The sequence below is a fragment of the Amblyomma mixtum genome, chromosome 8 (assembly GCF_055824585.1).
Source record: "Amblyomma mixtum isolate Tamu chromosome 8, ASM5582458v1, whole genome shotgun sequence".
In the NCBI taxonomy this organism is placed as follows: Eukaryota; Metazoa; Arthropoda; class Arachnida; order Ixodida; family Ixodidae; genus Amblyomma; species Amblyomma mixtum.
In genome coordinates this window covers 128,554,602-128,572,409 of record NC_143019.1, presented here as the reverse complement: position 1 = coordinate 128,572,409, position 17,808 = coordinate 128,554,602, and positions in this window count along the sequence as shown.

The window sequence follows — 17,808 nt, the reverse complement described above, 5'->3', positions numbered from 1 at the left end:
CGCTGACCCTCCTGGCCTGAAAGTCAGCATAAATTAGCCCCAGAGGCAAACGTGGCCTTGGAGAAAATGCGTGATTGCGTCACGGTTTTGTAAACATAACCCCCTCCACCACCTCAACTCGGGGACTCTGATTATTTATTTATTTATTTATTTATTTATTTATTTATTTATTTATTTATTTATTTATTTATTTATTCAATAAACCCCTAAAGGCCCTCAATCGAGGGTATTACATAGGGGGGAGCAATGACACACAACGCAAAAAAATATTGAGTAAGCGCCAATGTGCAATACATAAGAACAGAAAGCACATGTAGAAAACAAAAGAAATAAACAAAAACCTGTAGTATACATTGTAATTTACACGATAAAAAGAACAGATAGTGTTTTAGAGGCATAACAACCGCAGGAACAAAACAAAATAACAAAAAAGCTGAATGCAGCATGTGGTACAATCAATTAGTGAAGCTAAACAGACATTTGGGTAAGAAGGTCCTGAAACTTATTAAGATCCCGTTCAGAAGCGATGTGTGATGGAAGATTATTCCAGTCGACTATAGTACGTGGTATGAAAGAGTTAGCAAACGAAGAAGTGTGGCATGATATGCGTTTAACTTTCAGCGGGTGGTCGCGACGTGGAAAAAAAGATTCAGGTGATTGACAAAAATCGTCATGGAGCAGAACATGATGGTAAAGTTTATGGAAAAGGGTTAAGCGTGATAGTTTGCGGCGATGTGATAACGTATCAAGTTCGGTGCGAGCCTTTAGTGCGGTGACGCTAGTGTGACGAGAATAATCAGGAAAGATGAATCTAACGGCACGGTTTTGCAAAGATGGGAGAAATGGCGCTGCAAGTGGGGGTGGTTAGGGCAATATCCAAAAGGCAACAATGTCAACGCTCCCTGCCGAGTTGCGCGAGCAAGGTGGACGCCTCTGGCGGCTGCTTTCAAAGTGCATGTGGCGAGAACCTCCTACCCGGAATGCTTGGATTCGAGCCGGGGCCCTGGCGTCTGCTACCTGCCAGTGCTGACAGACTGAGAAGGAGGGCGGCACCCGGCTGCGAGGCAGAGGCCATGGCTACAAGACAGTAGCGCTGTAGTAGCAGTGTGTGTGATGAGGGTTGAAACAACACGCCGGTTGTTTTCTTAGTCTCTTATCGCCATGCCTAAAAGTTTAACAAGTTGTAATTACCCTGTATTCAATGTTTTTGTATTTTCTTCAGCGCAATCACCCCTATGGTCTCCTCTTTACTGCTGCGACTCCGAAAACTCAACGTGTGTGATGCCCAACAACTCTCGCCTACCCATCCAATAACCAAGGGGCGTTCTCGAAGACCCATAGCCATCGACTTGTTGCGGAGCGACCCTCATGCTGCCAAATCACCAGTCCCACCGGGCGGCAGAGAGCTCAAAGCTTCGCCGACACAAGGAATAGTAGTGATGGTTAAGGATGGTAAGTTCGCAATTAAATAATGGCTTTTGCTGGAAATTTTTGCGCTCAAAATAACTGAATACAATAATAAACTGCAAGAAGAGACGTGAAATTGATTAAATTACAGGTTACCAAGGAAAGTAATTAAATTGTAGCAATTACATTAGAGTAAATCTCAGTGATCGTTTTTCAGCTAATACAGATCAAAATGACACCCTAGATAGGCTATCTAACGATAAATTGGTTTTATTCAACGTCCCTATCCATGATGCCGTAGTCCCGTCTCAAACGCAAATTTTCTTCGCTGATTTTTGTAACCCAGACGACACAAGTATTCCAGATCACCTGAATTTTGAATGCTCACGTCTCGTGAATTTAGCATCGAACGCTTCAACAGACAATGTAACGTTATGGCTTAGTTTCAAACCATTGTATTGCATTGCACTAAATGTTTTGTTCCAACTAAAACAATGAAGACAAAGCAGCAAAATCCATGGGTTACGCGGGGCATCATTCACGCCTAGCGAAAGGTGAAAAGACTGCGAAAGCATCTGAAGTCAAATCCACAAGCCAAAAATCGACTCACAACAGATATCCAAACAATGAAATAAAAAATCAAAGCATCCAAAACTAACCACTTCGCAAAACCCTCCGTAAGTTTCTGAAGCGCTCGCGCCGGAAATTCTGGGACTATAAAAACCTGAAGAGTTGACCTGAATGCTCAAGAGCAGAAAACCATATTACCGCCAGATACCTAAAAAACTACTTTCAATCGATTTTTAATGAAGATAACGGTATCGCTCCACACCTAAGCTACCCCAACCAAAAACAGCTAGACCCACTCTCTATGACCGAGTCAGGAATATTAAATTTATTACTGGCTTTAGACACAACGAAAGGACTAGGCCCAGACAACCTGTCGAACGCTTTTCTTAAGAGATATCTCTAATGGACAGCTAAAAATCTATGCATAATCTTCAACAAAATATTATCATCCTGCACTCCTCCGAATGAGTGGAAAATTGCAAAAATCATACCTATACACAAATCCGGAAAGAAAGATCATGCCGCAAACTACAGGCCCATCTGACTCACTTCCATTAATTGTAAACTACTGGATCACGTCATCGTAAAACACAATACGACATACTTGGAAAGGGAACACATCTTATCACTATTACAGCACAGATTTCGAAGATGATTGTCCACAACTACACAGCTAATTGAACTTGTGCATGATTTATCCTCCAGTATCGATAACCAAAAGCAAATAAACCTATTACTACTAGACTTTTCGAAAGCATTTGACCATGTATCCCAACGTAAATTAATAATGAAGCTGGAATCTGCATTAGGCAATAACCCCATAGCTATTTGGATCAAAGACTGTTTAAGAAACCTATCACAATGCGCATCGCTTTGCCTTGAAAATTCGAACATACTGCCTGTAACATCCAGAGTGCCACAAGGTTGCCTATAAGCGCCTTTCTTATTCCACATCTTTATTAATGACTTACAATCAAACACTTGCTCTAACGTCAGGTTCTTTGCAGACGATTGCATTAATTACCACGAAATCACTTACACCGCAGATAATGTAGCTCTGAACGACGACTTTTATGGAATAAATAAACGGAGTAACGATTGGTAAATTAACCTAAACGTGAAAAAATCCGCCACATTAACAATACCCAAGAAAATATAAAAATCAGCTACTGAGTATGCCATTGATATTATTCTACTCCCCAAGTTGTGGAACGCAAATACTTCAGCGTAATAATATCATATCCTATGACCTTAGATGGAAATTCGATATAAATCATATTGAAGCGGGTAGACGACGACGACAAAGAGCGATCGCACGAGTGGGGAGAGTAGAAGACGACAACGAAGTTCGGACTGTGTTCTCGGTGCCGCTCGCAGCTGTTCTTTGCTATTTGTAAATATGTGTAAATATATTCTTTCCCGCAACATATTTGGTGGAGGTGCGGATTTCCGCTACGTCTACCGACGACGGAGCTCCGAAGCGGCCGCCAGTTGGCTTCACTCATCATGACTCAAGACGCCTCCCAGCAAACCTCAGCCCCTGCCATGACATCACTCGTTCTTTCTCCCCCTCGTGACCCTGGGACATTTTCTGGTACCGACAACACTGAGTACCTACAACCGCTGGGATCCGACCCTTATGCTCGCAAATGTAATATTATATCTAAAAGACACCGCCCGGGTCTGGTATGAGACCCACGAAGACCATCTGACCAGCTGGGACGTATACAAAGAGAAACTCCTCGAATTGTTTGGACGGCGAACGCTTGCCGCTAAGAAGGACCTCGCCTCCCGAGCTCAAACATCTACGGAGTCCTGTGTCGTACATTCAAGATGTGCTGGCCCTCTGTCACAAAGTTGACGCAAACATGCCCGAGTCTGACAAAGTCGGCCACGTGTTGAAGGGAATCGATGACGATTCCTTCAGCTTGCTCGTATAAAAGAACTGCACTACAGTCGACGGAATTATTAAGGAATGTCGACGCTTCGAGGACGCCAAAACCAGGCGTATTAGCCAACCGTACACACGCCTCCCCAACACGGCTGCGACTTCCTCACGTGAAGACCTGCGACACCGGGAAACTCCAGCGCCCCCAGAAAATGTGACCCGCATCATCCGACCCGAGCTCCAAGCTATGTCCCCTGCCCCCCTGGATCTACATGATGGCGACAACCGCTTGCCTACCATCTCTCTGGTACAAGCTGTCGTCGGCCAAGAGCTTGCAAACCTTGGTTTCCAGCCCGTCAGCCCTGTACGGTCTTCACCACCACCCGAAATCACTGCGATTGCTCCTGGACGACCTTCGTACTTCACTCCACGTCGGCGAAACCCTAACGACTGGCGGACAACCGACGACAGGTCCATTTGTTTCCATTGCCACCGCATTGGCCACATCTCCCGCCACTGTCGAATTTATTGGTCCCGTCGCAGCACATACCATCCTCTCAGCTCCCACCGCGACGACGAACAGCCCAGCCACTACACGCTCCCTCCAGCCCAGCACAGTGCTACAGTCGGCGGCCAGATTCCCCGCTCCAGCCGCTCTCCGTACCCCCTGCGTCGACAGTCTCGTTCGCCCCAACCCCGTCGCTCCTCTCCTGGCTTCTACGGACGCTTGCAAGCGGAAAACTAGACGATGCAGTGTCTGGAGGTGATGCTGCAGTACAGCCCCAGTCCCAAAATCCTCGATTAGCCCTTCGCGCGCACCATAATTTGCCCGCCATTCATGTCGATGGAGTGCCTGTGAGAGCCCTGATCGATACAGGCGCGCACGTATCCGTCATGAGTTCAACCCTACGACGCCGCTTCCGAAAAGTACTGACCCCTGCACCCAAAGCCGTTCTCCGCGTTGCCGACGGCGGAACGCCTCCTGTTGTTGGACTATGCACAGCCCGTGTGACCATATCCGGCCGCCATACATCCGTTCTGTTCTCTGTTCTGGACCAGTGTCCTCATGACGTCATTCTTGGCCTCGACTTCTTCTCTGAGCACTCAGCCCTCATTGACTGCGCCACTAATGTTGTTCAGCTTGACCTTCCTCTTTGTGCTGAGTCGCCGTCCCCAGTTATACACCGTCTTTGTGCTGTCGACTTTGTCCGTCTACCGCCTCAAGCCGTAACTTACATTTCTTTCTCATCTATTCCCCCTGTACCTGATGGTCACTACGCAGTCACTCCGGAACTTGACGTCGCCCTGACGCGCAGCATTGCGCTTCCACACACTGTACTTACAATGTCGGCCAACAGAGCGTACCTTTTTCATTTCTCTCTCTTTATTTCCTTTCCTTTCGAAAAGGTAGGAGCCGGGACTAAAAGCTTTGAAAACAGCTTGACAGGGACCCCGGCCCCCTACATGGTGGCACTGCAGCGTGTCGGAAACAACATCACCATAACAAAGGAAAAATAAATACAGATACATATTACAGAGGCAATATAGTTCAAGCGCAACAAATAAATACAAATTCAACATAGCAAGGCAAACAACAGTTTGTAACGCTTCAAACACAGAAAAAAAAGAAAACAAAGAAAAAAATAGATGAAGTACAATGTGTTGGACATTCTGGACACAGTATGTAACGAATTGAAGCGACAGTAAATTTCTACAAGGGACATGGGTACAATAATTACAGCGCAGAAAACGTCTCACATTCCAAGATCTAAGACAACTATAATAATTTCTGCCGACAGAACAGACTAATGGTATGTTTAGGTTCGTATGCTGGATCGAAATTCGACGACTCTAAACTATTGAGTAATGTGGGAGTAATATATTTCAAAGATTGCGTATGGTATGAGGTGCGAGGTGTAGGTACAAGCCATTTTTCCTTGTGCCTCGTAAGGCGAGGTCTGGCGTTTTCATGTAGTTGGGCTAAAGATATTAAAAAATTACTTTTTTCTTTCACAAAAGATTTATATATTAGCATTAACCTATAGTTATATAGGCAAAACACTGGGAGAACATTATATTTCTCAAAAAGGGGGGCCGAGTGGTGCAAAAAAGACACATTAGCGATATACCGAACTGCTTTTTTTTGAAGTAAGTGCAGTTTTTTTAAGTCAGTCATACCAGTCGTGCCCCAGACAATAATACAGTACTGAAGAAGAGATAATACTAGGGAATTATAGAGAATAATTTTAACCTTGGTAGGCAAAATTTCTCTCAGTCTCGCAATAACACCAACAGCACTGGATATTTTCGATTGAAGGTACTCAACGTGTTTGTTCCAAGTTAAATGCTTTGAGAAATGAACACCAAGTATTTTCACTGTATCGACTATTTGGATGCGATCTGTACCTAGACGTAGATTCAATGAAGTCAGCTGATGTTTTCCTTTTGGTGAATATAAAATTGCTTGTGTTTTAGACGGGTTTATCCTTAAACAGTTTGCGTTAACCCATCGGTGTAAATCGCCAAGCGCTTTATTCGACAGCAATTCAATGTCTGCTTCTGTTTTGCCCTTAACAAAATGCGTCGTATCATCTGCGTACGAGACAAACTGAGCGCTGTCTGTGCATCGAACAATGTCATTGACATAGATAATGAATAACAGTGGCCCAAGTATGCTTCCTTGCGGGACTCCAGTTGATACAGCCAGCACGGAAGATTTACTGCCATTTATGTCAACGTACTATTTCCAAGGTACGACTTAAGCAGTGTGTGAGCAATGCCGCGGACTCCGTATCTATGTAGCTTGGAAAGAAGGATGAAATGATTTACAAGATCAAACGCTTTCGTAAAGTCGATATAAATGCCTGCTATAATCTCTCTTTTGCTAAAAGCTTCTAAAATGATCTCTTTTTGTGCTACAAGGGCCGTCTCTGTTGATCGGTGCCGTCTGAAACCATGCTGAAAGTCAGAATACAAACTGTGTTGCGAAAAAAATGAAGAAATTCTTATGTGTAATATTTTTTCGATTCCCTTTGAGAAAATAGGTAATATGGAAATTGGACGGTAATTGCTTAGTGTACCTTTATCCCCATGTTTAAATATGGGTATTACACGAGCGACCTGCATTTCTTCAGGAAATATGCCTGTAGATAAAATTAGGTTATAAATATGAGTGATAACTGGACAGATTAGGTCAAGAACGTACTTTACCGGGATCACCTGCATGCCATTTGAGTCTTGAGCTTTACTGTTTTTTATAGCATTCATGGAAGAATAAACTTCTGAGCAGTTTGTGGGTGCAAGAAATAGTGACTGACTGCTGTACATTTCCGGCAGATACCGGTCAAAGTTGTCCATACTATTATTACTACAAACCTTAATCTGATTAGATTGTTGAATGAAAAGAGTATTGAAAGCGTCGGCTAGTTCCTTGCCAGAAATGCACACTCCATGGTGCTGGAAATTATCAGGAAAAGCCTCTGAGCCATCACCTGAGAGCAGGGGTTTCAGTTTTCGCCAGACTACATCTGACCGCAGAGTAGTCTCGTTCCAGAAAATGTTAAGAAAATAAAAATTCTTCGCTGCCTTTAACTTTGAGTTTAGGCTATTTCTATATGCCTTAAAAACAGAAAAATCATCGCCACTTTTGTTCTTTATGAATCGAGCATATAATGCATTCTTGCGTTTAATCATGCTCAACAATTCATGCGTTAGCCACGGCTTGCGCGCTTTCGATGGTTTTTTTACACGACACAAAGGAATGTGGGCATCATATATGAATCTGAACACAGCTATGAAATTAGAGTATGCAACATCGCTACTTGTTGCTTTGTAAACGGTGTTCCAGTTTTCTTGACTAATCGCAAAACGGAAAGATTCAAGATTGGTGGGAGTGATGATCTGAACAAGATTGTTTCCTTTACATTTTTTTCTTTTTATTTGACGAGCCTTGTCAGCTAGCATAAATATTCCTGAATGGTCGCTGATACCAGTGTATACTGTATCCGCGGTTATTGTCTCAGTATTAATGTTTGTGATGAACACATCCAGCAAAGAACTGCTATCTTGAGTGACACGCGTGGGTTCAGTTATAACATTTGTGAAACCATATGACTGTATTAAAAGCTGAAATTCTTTCTGGCAGTGCGTAGGTGTAAGCATGTTAACATTCAGGTCTCCTCCCAGATAAAGGTCCAGACTGTTAACTAAAGTGTGTTCTAGAATTCTGCTAAAGAAAGCCAGAAACTTAGTAAAATCACCAGAAGGTGGTCGGTACATGACCACAAAAATGCTTTTTTGGTTGCTCAGGGTCAGCGCTTCATAATCAGAATTCATCTGGCAGAAATCTTCCAAAATTTCAACAACAAAATCATTTCTTATCAAAAGGCTGATGCCACCGCCACGTTTGCTCTTACGATAGCGCGAAAAGCAGTGATAGCCAGGCAAGCTAAACACGCGTGATTCTTCGGTGTACCAGGTTTCGGTCAGCATGATTGCTGTGAGCGATATACCAAAGCTCTCCACCAAAAGTGCTAGTTCGTCTTCTTTATTTGCGGCTGAACGGACGTTTTGATGAAAAAGTAATGTGGCAGAAGTTTTCTTTTCTACCACGGATTTAATCTCAGAAGGATGAAGTCCCATGGTGTGGAAAAAAAGCAAGCAAGTTTAAGCGCATGTGTACTCAGACAATTTTGGACAAGTCATCAACATGGTTGATAGGGATTACTGGTGCACCATCTAGCTTCCGGACGAAGATTTTCCCGTTCTTAATCCATGTATACTTATATTTGAGTTCTTTTGTCTTAGATTTGGTCGCACCGAACAACCGTTTCATTGACGGGCAAAGGTGTTCGTTCACAAAGATTGGAACCACAGGTTCCATCTGCACGTCCTCTGTTGTTAGTCTCTGCTTTCTTGCCTTCTCGAGGAACGAGTCGCGCTTGTCCCTGCGGGTGAACTGGATGACAATGTTCGGCGCAGTGTCATTATTGGCTGTGCGAACACGGTGGCAGGCCTGAATGTCCGTGTTTTCAAGAGGTACGCCAATAGCTGTTCCCAGTGTCTTTGTAAGCTCAAGAATGTTCTCATTTGCTGCCAATGGCAGCCCCTTCACTTCTACATTCGTGCATCGTGAGTGTTGCTCAGTTTGTAGTATTCTGGAGTCATAATCCTTCAGCTGTTTTAGAAAGGACTTGCGCTCTTCTTGCAGAGTCTCTACAGTCTCTTGAAGTGTTTTGTTTTCCTCTTTTATGCGATTGACAGACTCTTTCATGTCTTCATAGTCCTGATTGATGTAGGCTAGGCTGTTTTTGATATCTCTAATTTCTTTCCTCAGGTCACGGTCAAAGGTTTCTCTGAGATCCTTGAGCTCCTGTTTCAGCTCACGCTTAAGATCCTCGAACATCTTTGCAAGTTCCTTCGTCATGATTGGCGGGCGACAATAGTAAAGAGACAGTCGCTAACAACAACAATAGATACTGTCAGAGATGCGCGAGACAAATGAAGGCACTACATGTCAGAAAAAAAAAACAAGCACAGGTGTTCAATAACAGTTGGCAGCAGCCGGGTAGCGGGCTTCAGACAAGTAAAAAAAAAATCAGATCAGATCAGTAAGCTCGTACTGACTAACCTGGAAAATGCAGGCGACGAATTTTAGCCGTCTGTCGTTTCCGCTACCGCTGCTGCCAATGAGCCGAGGTGCCGATGGTCCGGGAATATGTAGCCGCTGTGTCGCTGACGTCACTTGTTAATCTTCCTGGGAAGAGGTGACGTAGACGTGCTTCCGAGATCGTTGTAAAAGCGCGGAACCGTCAGCGTGGCTTCTTCAATATGGGTGGAGGGGGGCGGTACCTGGAAAATGCAGGCGACGAATTTTAGCCGTCTGTCGTTTCCGCTACCGCTGCTGCCAATTCAGGACCTTCCGGTCCTGAACTTTGGTTCATCCATCCAACCGCTCCCGCAAGGCATCTCACTCGCCACGTTATGCCCTGTTGCCGAATGTGTGATATCAGTGGTGGACAGCTGCTTACCTTCCACTCAGCAATGCCGGTTGCCTGCGGCCCCATCAACAGAGAACCCACCGGACGACTACGCCGACATGATCGCTTCTGACCTACCGCCGATGCAAGCTTGCGATCTTAGGTGCCTCTTATCATCTTTCCGCGACATCTTCGACATTGATGGCCTCGGACCTCTGTGGTGACGCATCACATAAACACCGGTGATTCCGCTCCTCTCCGCAGACGTCCGTACCGAGTGTTCAGCGCCGAACGCACCGTCATAAATCAAGAAGTGGACAAGATGCTTGCAAAAGACATCATCGAGCCCTCGTCAAGTCCTTGGGCTTCACCAGTCGTCCTGGTGAAAAAGAAGGACGCCAGCTGGCGCTTCTGCGTTGATTATCGGGTAGGCGGTTAGATGATAGCCAGTTCGTGCTTACCCAATGCATAGAAATAGCTAAGGCGGAAAATAGACCTCTGTTTATAGCCTTTCTAGACATAAGCGGTGCATACGATAACGTGAACAGGGAACTCCTGTGGAGCATATTGAAAGATTTAGGTATTGGTGATGAGGTAATTGATTTTCTACAGGAAATCTACCGAGATAATGAAGTTGAAATTACATGGGAAGGGAAAAAAAGTACCACAACTGTAGGGGTGCACAAAGGATTAAGGCAAGGTTGCCCTCTATCACCGCTGCTGTTCATGCTTTACGTGATAAATATGGAAAGAAGGCTAGAAGAAAGTAATCTGGGTTATAATCTATCGTACAGATTAGGCGGAAATGTAGTTGAGCAGCGACTCCCGGGTTTAATGTATGCGGACGATATTGTACTGTTAGCAGATAGCCAGGAAGATTTACAAACTTTGGTTAATTGCTGTGGAGACGAAGGAGACGCTCTAGGATTCAGTTTTAGCGCAACTAAATCAGGTGTGATGATTTTTAACGATACAACTGATCAGGTGCTTACAATACAAGGCCACGAAATACCCAAAGTGGCCGAATACAAATACCTCGGGATATGGCTAAACGAAGGGCAGATATACACGGAAAAGCATGAACAGGCTCTTAGGGCAAAAGGACGAAGAGACGCCGGGATAATGAAACATAGGGCATTATGGGGGTACAACAAATATGAAGTACTAAGAGGTATTTGGAAAGGAATAATGGTGCCGGGACTTACTTTCGGCAATGCGGTTCTGTGCTTAAGGGCAGAAGTTCAGTCGAGATTAGACGTAAATCAGAGAGCTGTTGGAAGATTAGCACTAGGTGCCCACGGCAAAACCACAAACGAGGCAGTACAAGGGGATATGGGCTGGGCATCGTTCGAGGCACGGGAAGCTAAGAGTAAAATACTATATGAAGAACGCCTGAGGAAATTGGACGATAACAGATGGGCAGCTAAGGTATTTAAATATTTATACAGAAAGAACGTTGACTCACAGTGGCGGAAAAGAACTAGAAAACTAACCAGTAAGTATGCCGGTCATGAGGACGGAGAAAGAAAGAGCATTAAACGACAGGTTAAAAACGCGGAAGTTAAAAATTGGATGAATTCAATGGAAAAGAAACATAGTGTAGAACTATATCGATTCTGGAAAAGGCAGATCAGGAAAGAATTTTTCTATGATAACTCAAGAGGCAGTGCCCTACTTTTTGAAGCTAGATCAGGGTGTCTTAGAACGCGCAGCTACAAAAAGAAATTTAACGAAGAAGATGACACATGTGCAGTGTGTGGTAGATCTGTGGAAACAATTGAACACCTCATAATCAAATGTGATGGTATCCATCCGGATGTCGATGCAGGCACAGTCACTCTTTCTGAGGCCCTAGGGTTTAAAGATAACAATGGTCATGTAAATAAATCTGCAGTGGAAGTCAGCAAAAAGCGATTGGAGGATTGGTGGCTGAAAAGCAGAGATGTGGCATAAGGTTAGAATAGTAGGAAACCGTAGGCAAAGTTGATGGAGAATATTAATGAGAATTGCCAACACTAAACAAAAAAAAATAATAAATAAAGAAAAGCTGAGCATGGTGGCAATTGCCACCACCCCGTTTCAAAGGGGGCGCTCCTATCCATCCATCCATCCATCCATCCATCCATCCATCCATCCATCGGCACCTCAACCGCATCACAAAAAATGACGTATATCCACTCCCAAGGATCGATGATGCATTAGATTGCCTCCACGGCGCCAAATATTTCTCTTCAATTCATCTTCGATCGGGGTACTGGCAAATTGCCGTTGATGAAAAGGACCGCGAGAAGACCGCCTTCGTGACGCCTGATGGCTTATACCAGTTTAAAGTCATGCCGTTCGGCCTCTGTAACGCCCCGGCTACCTTCGAACGAATGATGGACTCCCTTCTTCGCGGCTTTAAATGGTCCACTTGCCTCTGCTACCTAGACGATGTTGTGGTTTTCTCGCCTACTTTTTCCACGAACCTCGAGCGCCTCTCCAATATTCTGACAGTGTTTCGTAACGCCGAACTACAGCTGAACTCATCGAAATGCAAGTTCGGTCGTCGCCAACTCACTATTCTCGGACACCTCGTTGACGCTTCTGGTGTACGCCCAGATCCCATCATAATTCAAGCTGTGAAGGACTTTCCTCTTCCAAGGTCGTCGAAAGATGTTCGCAGCTTTGTCGGCTTGTGCTCGTATTTTCGCCGTTTTATCAAAGATTTCGGCGGCATCGCTCGTCCCCTCATCGATCTTCTGAAGAACGACACACCCTTTACCTGGGGCCCTGCTCAAGAGAACTCATTTTCATCCCTCGTCCATTTGCTGACCACTCCGCTCATCTTAGCACATTTTGACCCGTCGTCTCCCACAGAGGTTCGCACCGACGCCTCCAGATATGGCATCGGCGCCGTGCTAGCCCAACGTCAACAGGGTCAAGATCGAGTCATCGCTTATGCCAGCCGCCTACTTTCAGCCGCAGAGCAAAATTACACCATTACTGAGCGCGAGTGTCTTGCCCTTGTCTGGGCAGTAGCTAAATTCAGACCCTACCTGTTCGGCCGTTCATTCGCTGTTACCACTGATCACCACGCTCTCTGTTGGCTGTCTTCACTAAAAGATCCCACCGGTCGCCTTGGTCGCTGGGCTTTGCGCCTCCAAGAATACTCATACTCCGTCGTGTACAAGTCAGGGCGCCATCACCAGGACGCTGACTGTTTATCCCGATACCCTGGGGAACCACCTGACCTAGAGGACGCTGAGACGCTGCCCTGCCTCTTAGCTATCTCTGATCTCGCCAATATCGTCTCCAAGGCTCTAAAAAGACTTCTTCCAGAAAAGGTGCCTCATACCAGCACCATTTGAGACCAAGCTATTAGCCTATAATAGCCTTGTAAGGCCATTCTAGAATACTGTAATAATGTCTGGTTTCCCTTTACTAACTAACACCTAAAATAAAACAAGCACAATGGAAGGCGATCAGATTGATTTTATTAAATACCGTCAACATGTTTCACCAACTGTCCTACTCCGTAAAGCTGGTATTCTTACCTTGAAGAAGAGATCCAAATTGGCATGTATTAGATTCACGCTCCAGTTACTCGATAATGGGCTGCATATTGACACTTCTAAATATTTAACCTTTACACATACCAGGCCCACGCGCCATAAGAACTCCCATACATTAAACGAGTGCACTTTCCGGACATACTGCTTTAGACACTCACTGTCACCTCGGCTGCACCCGTGCAGCCTGGCAGCCCGGCGCCGAGCGCACAACTACAGCAGACGCCCATGCTAAGGGCGCACAAGCATCTTAGCGGTTTGTGAAGCTCGCCCAGCGCGCCACTGCCGCCGTAGCTTCTAGTGTAATATAAAAGCGCGACCAAATCATCGAAGTGGAGCACTTTGGCGCGCTGCTAAGCTCTGCACTGCGGTCGCCTATGAAGGCTAGAAGGAAAGAGCAAAGATGAGCTAACGCTTTAAAATAAGCTGAACTTGTTCTCCGTGCTGTTCTTCTCTGTACGGAGGGATGTGGCAATTGGGCAGCCTCACGAGCCCATTTCTTTATCGAAGCAAATACAGTGGGCGCTACATACGAAGTATGTCATTTTATTTTTGTGACCATTTAAAAGAAGTGCCCGTTACAATCGTAGGTGAGTTAGAGACGAGCATATACGATATATAGCCTGCTGTACTCTTCGATTTCTTTCATATTACCAGGTTAACTCTTTGAAAATAGGGTTAAGTGCCCATTTACAGAAGGTGCGATATGTTGTAGACTCCAGCGCGAAATTATGGCACTTCCGTTAGTCATTCAAAAAAAAAAAGTTCAAACAATTCAGAATTTAGTATTGGCTTTATTTATTCTCATTACTAGCTGTAAAGGAGCTTGAATGCTTACCACAACCGAGTATTGAGCTGTTGGAATCTTGACAGATGTTTCTCACAACAAATTTCTTTTTGATACATTATAATAGTGGAAAGATTAGAGAAAAAGGCAGCCAGCCAAATCAATGCCTTCCCTGGTTTAAAGCAAAAATCAAGATTTCATTCAGATCTTGCGAATTTTCTTTGCATGTCCAAGTTGTCATTGTTTTCGTGCGGTAAAAAATTATAAAATATATAAACCTGCCAAGTTTTTATGAGCTCCGCTGGCTGCCTATGTTGAGAGTAGAAACTCCCTCTTTCCAAAAGCTCTCTTTTGTGAAATACTAGGCAGACGGTCTTTCTCTAAGTTTAATTTTTCGTTTTTATGGTGGAGGTTAATTTTATTACGTGTGTATAACACTCCCTCCCGTTTTACATTTTAACTTCAACACAACAAAAGAACAAAAAAATTGTCCGCTCTTATGGTGTTGTTATAAAGATATAAACCATGCAGAGAAGAAGAGAAAATTTATTTAACTTGCATTAGCCCGGCGATAGGTTGAGGGAGGGGAAGACCGGTGCGCCGCTGTTAGAGGAGCTGGAAAACGATGCACCTGAAGGACAACTGTTCACGGAGCGTCACCCGCTCTGCTGAAGGGGAAGTGTATCTTCATCGGGCAACATAAGTTTTAGTTTGGGGCAATAATCAAGCTACCAAGGAGCTTTGTAGACTATGAATGGTAATGCGCTGCTGGCGGAGGTGCGTTCTTTTTTTTTTCTTCAAAAAGAACATGTATCCCAAGCAGCGCATTGCTCGTTCTTGGTACAGTCCGTCGTGAGCTCCACGTCGCAGAGTCTTAACAGGGTGGGAAGATGCCACCTGGGAGGGAGTGATATAACGCTAGCCAGAGCTGAGACCAGGACGATATTAATTTCATTTTGTGTGAAGTTACGCGGTTTCTGTAAACCGTATCTTTGGAAGATGAATGGGCTGCTGTTTGCCAGGGCGAGTCTGCAAGCCTGATTAGATGCGCGTGAGTTCGAAAACAGGCTCCGCGGCCAGGTCAGGCCCTCATTTTGAGGTGGCCAATACCGTAGTCGGGGCATGTTTTCGATAGGAAGTTCCAGAGCCCTGATATGGGGAGGTCAGGCGATTCGCAGAACTTATCTTGACTGAGTGGACTCAGCAGGCGGAATCCGCCTACAGAGCGCTGTCGGGAGTTAAGGGGAATTTTGCAATGTATTTTAGATAACGATACATTGGGTAATGTGAACGTTCCTGATATACAGGAGCCTCATCGAGTGTCACCCATGGCGTTATCTGGGCAAACAATGAATGGGAGTGGCCGTCATTGCATGAAAAATGGAGTGATTCTTGTCCATTTTTTCATACAGGGAAAGTATTAGTGCGTCGTTCGGGGTGCAGAAGTGTTAAATAAGTTGATGAGGAAAGGAAAACTCTAGGTGTTTATGTACCACACCTAGAGTAAGAACGAGGGTGTTAAGAAAAGTACTTTCGCAGAACATTTCCTACGCTCGTGTCCACATTATGCCGCCCTTGAGCCTCCATTGTAGGTGACCCCCCAAAAAAAAGCAAAGTCCTACTTTATCTGCACTTTCGTAACAGTAAACCTAAATAATATTTTAACCCACTACTCATAAAACACTGCGGGTTTACGGCAATTCAAAATTTTTCAAACATCATTCGTTTTTTTTATGCGTACCAGATAAATTAATGAATAAAAATGGATAAAAAGTTCATAAACTTATCAGGGTCACACTAAGATCTTGCGGAATCAAAATGACTGCGCCGCGTCCCCGAGATAGCAAACCAAATATTTTTTTTAGTCGCGCCGCCACGGCACACAGTTGAGCTTTCACCTGCCTTGTTCACGTAAACCGTTTTGGCTAAGACTCGACGGCAACCGTTCGAGTTATTTCAACGTGTCGCCTTCCCAAACGCGTGCGCGATCAGCTCTCCAGAGTTCGCCTATCAACTTGCCCGCGAGGCTATTATCCGGATGTCGGCAAGCCCTTCGCTTTCTCCACACATGGCAGACGAGGCAAGCGTTTACTATCAAATCCAGAAGCTGCATTACGCACACCCGTAACACTCAGCGCAAAAGATACATCCACCACTCCTTAGCTAACCTCCTAGCAGATTGAGAAGTTGAGATTTGTACGGCTTGAAACGCTTGTTTTGTTAACACGCATGTATTGTTTTAGCTGCGTCTATTTTGCACGAATGGCTTCTTTCGCTATGCGAAAGCAGAAAATTCTTTTTGGTTTGGTTTGGTTTATGGGGTTTTAACGTCCCAAAGCGACTGAGGCTATGAGAGACGCCGTAGTGGAGGGCTCCGGAAATTTCGACCACCTGGGGTTCTTTAACGTGCACTGCTATCGCACAGTACACGGGACTCTAGAATTTCTCCTCCAAAGAAATTCTAGCCGCCGCGGCCGGGATCGAACCCGCGTCTTTTGGGTCAGCAGCCGAGCACCATAGCCGCTGAGCCACCGCGGCGGCAGAAAATTCTTTTTCTTCTCGCAGAGTAGCTGTTCCATACGATACCCCAACCGGATCCTCCCCAGTGACGGCGTGGGTGGATCGGCAGCTCAAGTCGACATATTGGCTCGTGTTCTTTTTGTAGCGGACTCAATTTGACCCTTTATATACTGGTTTGTATCTCAGTTTCTTTCTTCACTAACGCTTTAGGGGAGGGTGGTTGTAATGTGGGCAGCTTCCGCCTTGTATAAAATGAAATTGTGCGCAACAGGCTGAAGTGAGCTCAAAAGAGTGCTTTATAACGTTTTAATTGCTGATTATCATCGTTTTATGTTTCAGAACTGCAAAGTGTGTCGCGAGGAAAAGAGATCCAAAAATGGCGGCGCCTACAAGCTCCACCATACGCATTTGTTTACATTCTGTTTCAGCGTTAGCATCGTCCTGGAATGTATCGTGAACGATTCTAGTCTCTCCTGGCTACCACCGAATTAAGACCGTCATGAGTAGAAATGTGCGGAGAGGAGCCAGTAATCTCTGTTGTATTAGCATTTCTTTACGTTGTCTCTGTACCTGTGTTCGCGAATTCATATCTTGGCTTGTGAACAGAGAACTGCAACCAGGCGTCATACAAGTTCTTCTTTGACCACTCCCGAAAATGAGCTGGTAACTTAAATACTGCCTCCAAGAGTTTTAATATTGTCGCGAGTGGAAGAAAAAGACGAGTAGCGATTGCGGCGCGCCGACGACGACGTTGCTGCTGGTGGACCTGCCTGTTTTGTTCTGTGCTCTCTGTCTTCACCCGTTCTCGCCGCCGGCCTGTACGTCAAGCCGTGACATTTGGGGCAGGTGCTGGGTAACGCATCTCATGCAGCGCACCCCGCCTCGTAGTTCGAGCCCCGTCCTAAGTCCTGGCCGTCGAGTTTTCTTGGAGGAGCCCTCGGCAGAAACTGAGACTCGCGCTAGCCGACGTCAGCAAGGCCAAGCGCCGGAATTCGGACTCTTGCCCGAGGGATCGCGGACATCTAGGACAGCCAACGTCACCATGGCGTCCCAGTCACAACAAACCGACCCCGCGATTGCGTCGAGGATCCTCTACGTGCCTGTCAC